Raw genomic sequence first — 3,785 nt, 5'->3', positions numbered from 1 at the left:
GATGTAATCATTAATCAAAGCAAGCAATGATGAGAATTGCTTTATATAATAAATAACAAGTGAACAAGCCTCAAATATTGATGTGGATTGAAATTTATGTGTACTTAATAACATCACCAACTCTTGCAACTTGTCATGTTTGGGCTGCTGTTCAAATTAATCCTTGCCCTCATTCTTCACCTTTGTCCTTCCCATATAGACTTTGATGCGAATTTCTGCTAATACCAGTGAGGAAATCTCTCAAGAAAGTAATTATCTAGTAAGGATACTCAGCAAGATTTTCTGCTTCTCTTGGTTAAAGGTTACCATAGACAGTTAAAAATTTGCATTTCCATGGGAAATTATGCTACATGCTTGAAAAAATTTTCAGTTTTATATTGATGCCATTAGACATGTAAAAACAGCTTGTAAGAAATATGGTAGCAGTTTAGATAATAATGCTTGCTTTCTGCTTATTCCTCACAATAACATTTTATAGTTTCCATTTGTTCACTTGATTGCCAAATCCCATGCATTTACTTTCACCTCAATTTAAAGAACATCATCTGTCTAGAACACTGCCTAGAATACTGAATTGATATTATAAAAGCTCATTCTTAAAAAATAAATGAGTAAGTATAATTCATTTTACACATTAAATAAATAAATTTTAATAATACATGTATGTGTCATAACAATGTACTTTAATAAGAAAAAACAGTAATTCTTTTTAATTGGTTTTTTGCTTCTATTCTTTCTAAATTTTATGCAAGTTAATTACAATTGATTTTTATAGATTTTGCAGATACATTTGAATAAATTATTTGGTTATAGTTTCATATCTAATGCTACATTAGTGTGTTTTAAACACAAATAATTATTAAATTAGCCAACATACAATTAAACCTAATTTGTTTTCACTTTAAGTGATAATAACATATAAATTCTAGACATTTTGAGATCCATAAAATATTCATACTCCCATCCCAGTAAAACTGATGCTGTGGGGGGTATTCGCTATTGCTTAAAAAACTGGACAATTTATTCAGTGATCTTTGATTCTTCAACTGAACTTTCACATTGTTTATAAGTCATTCTTAGTGAATATTTCTACCCACAGGTTCTAGTAAAACATTTACAATTTTAACATTGCTTTTTATATGTTTATAAATTATTTTGCACACTATGTATTATATAAAGACAAAAAATATTACAACTGAAATATTGTTTAAAACTTCTTAAGATAAAAAATTTGTGCTTTCTAGGGAAGCACATTTCTTTAAAAATATCATTAAATTGAGCATCTAAATTTCATCAATAACTTAGCTCCTAAAGCAAAAGATTTTTATGTGTTTATTGTTGAAATCTGAACAATGCATTTCTGAAGAGCTTTTCAATAATATCAGAAATTTCTTCCATAGTTTTTGAAATAATCGGATATGATAAAATATTTTTTATGAAAATTGTATGTGTAGTGACTGATCCATTTCTTAAGAATGTGTTCAAAATCATCTTTACACAAAAACACATAGGAAACTTCAAGATACTGAATTATTGGGATTAGAAAAATGCAAACTCATACTGTCAGGACACAAACCTCAGGAGTTCTCCAGTACTTCAATCCAGAATTGTCCTATTCATCCAGTGACTGAGTTTTATGAGCTATTCCAGAACTTTCCAACAACTTCTCTAAGATAGCACACTGGGTGTTGAGACAAGAAATCAGTACCACTTAACAGGTACCATTATGTACTATAAAGCTTCTTTCTTAACTTGAGTTCATTTACCATTTTCTCCACTTGTATGCAAAGACAAAATAATGAGGAAGTTAAACTCTGGCTCAGTTTAGAAGAAACAGACAACATGAGCAGTCTAGTTGGCCATCAAATCCCACATTCACTGCACCATGTTCTTAGTGGGCATGTCTGGTGGTCAAGTGGGCATCATTCACATATACTAGTATCATTCACATATCACTGCTTTCCCAGCCATGCTCAATGCAGAAGCCATGGTCCTTGGAGACTTTCACCCAGATTACCAAAGTTTCCTTGGGAGGCCAGAAATGTTCTACTAATTGTGTTGTGTGCTGAGCTATGTGGTTGATGCCTAAAGTACAGTGGAGTGCTAGGAAATTTGAGATACCAAGAACATTGATAATCTATTGAGAAATGGTACATAGAATTTACAGAGCAAGTATAAGAAAGAGGACATATGGACTTCAACTGAAAGTACAATAACCTTAGAGGAACCCAAGGACTTTGAAACTAAAAACTCAATAAAATGATTTCCAGGTGCTAGATGTGAGATGTAAGATTTAATGTCTTCTTTGTGATATTTTGTTTCAATGATTTTCTTTTGCCCTGGTCTGACATTTTGGAATGGAAATGCTTACCTTATGACATTTTATGCTGGACTATGTTATCATTTTGATTTTTACAGAGACAGCTAGGAGTTTCTTTGAATGTTACAGGGCACCTCAGATTTCAAATTTTTAGCAATGTTAGAAGTAACTGTTAGATGTGAATTAAATGCATTTTTTACAATGAGACATACAAAAGTATTTAGATATCTAGGAGAGGAGTGTTATACTTTAGTTCTAAAATATCCTTCTCAAATTCTTATATGTATTTGTTGGGAGTCATTTAAACTGGAAATTAAACACAAGGGCATGGCTGCAGCATGAGCACTGCATTGCCTACTGGAGAACAAAGAAATATCTGAAATGGCAAGATAAGTTCTCCTCCTGCCTGTCTTTCAATGTAGTTCATTTTGTCAATATTCTACCTGTAACTATGTCTCCTCATGGGCCAGGGTTATTCTTAGAAACCCCCTATCTTGCAATAAGTATTCGTTCTTACTAATACACATCCAGATTTACAGAGACTGTTTTTTTCAAAATTGGATACCTCTTATCCATTGACAGAAACCTCTGAATTTTCACATCTACATTTCCAATCCTTTTCAGGTTCCTTGCACAGAGAGACTCAAAACTTTTAATACCACATTCTCAGGGAGAATCAGAGAAGTAGCCTCATTTGGGATGCCAATTTTACATATTAGGCATTTTCCTACTTCTAGGACAACATATCTATGATAATTTAAAGCTGAAAAGTTTTTTTTTTTTGGCCCAGAGAATAAAAATGCTGCATGAGTTCTCTGAATCCAAGGCAGAAATGTCGTGATCATAGTGTGTTTCTCAATTATTGGTAGCTGGAATATAGACCAGAGAAATAGTTCAGAGGGAAAGTGATGATGGGCCACACAGATCTCAAGAAAGCACATCATTACTTACAGTGTCTTGGCCAGAAATATACTTCACAAAACCTGTGGGCGGATATGTAAGTTTTTCAAGGTCTGACCAAGACCTGTTTAAATAAGCAGCACTTGTAATTTTTAAAATTAAATGAAATGTAAAAGTAAAATCTCAAATGACTCAATTCTTTCTTGCCATATGTTAGTCAATTTATAACAAAATACCAAAGATACTCAGATTCTTAGTAGGAAAGATTTATTTTTGGCTAAAAGTGTTGGAGGGTTGAATCTATAGTAGTCAGCTATGACTACTGATGTTAAGCCTTCTTCTAGACAACACATAATTCTTCGAGTATGTGGCAGAGGTAGCTTACTACCTCATAGTTGAGAAGCAAACACAACATGGAGAAGTAAAAATAGGGAGTTTATATCTTTTTCCATGTCTCATTCTCAATGACAGCTGTCTCCTACTTAATCCAACCTGCTAGAAGTTTTACAATATATTAAGAGCACAAAATACTGGAAAGCCTCCAAAACTTAGCCTTTTGAAGGAC

This window comes from Cavia porcellus, unplaced genomic scaffold, assembly GCF_034190915.1.
Source record: "Cavia porcellus strain 051 isolate PalLab524CR breed Dunkin Hartley unplaced genomic scaffold, mCavPor4.1 scaffold_30, whole genome shotgun sequence".
Classification (NCBI taxonomy): domain Eukaryota; kingdom Metazoa; phylum Chordata; class Mammalia; order Rodentia; family Caviidae; genus Cavia; species Cavia porcellus.
This window is presented reverse-complemented; position numbering follows the sequence as displayed.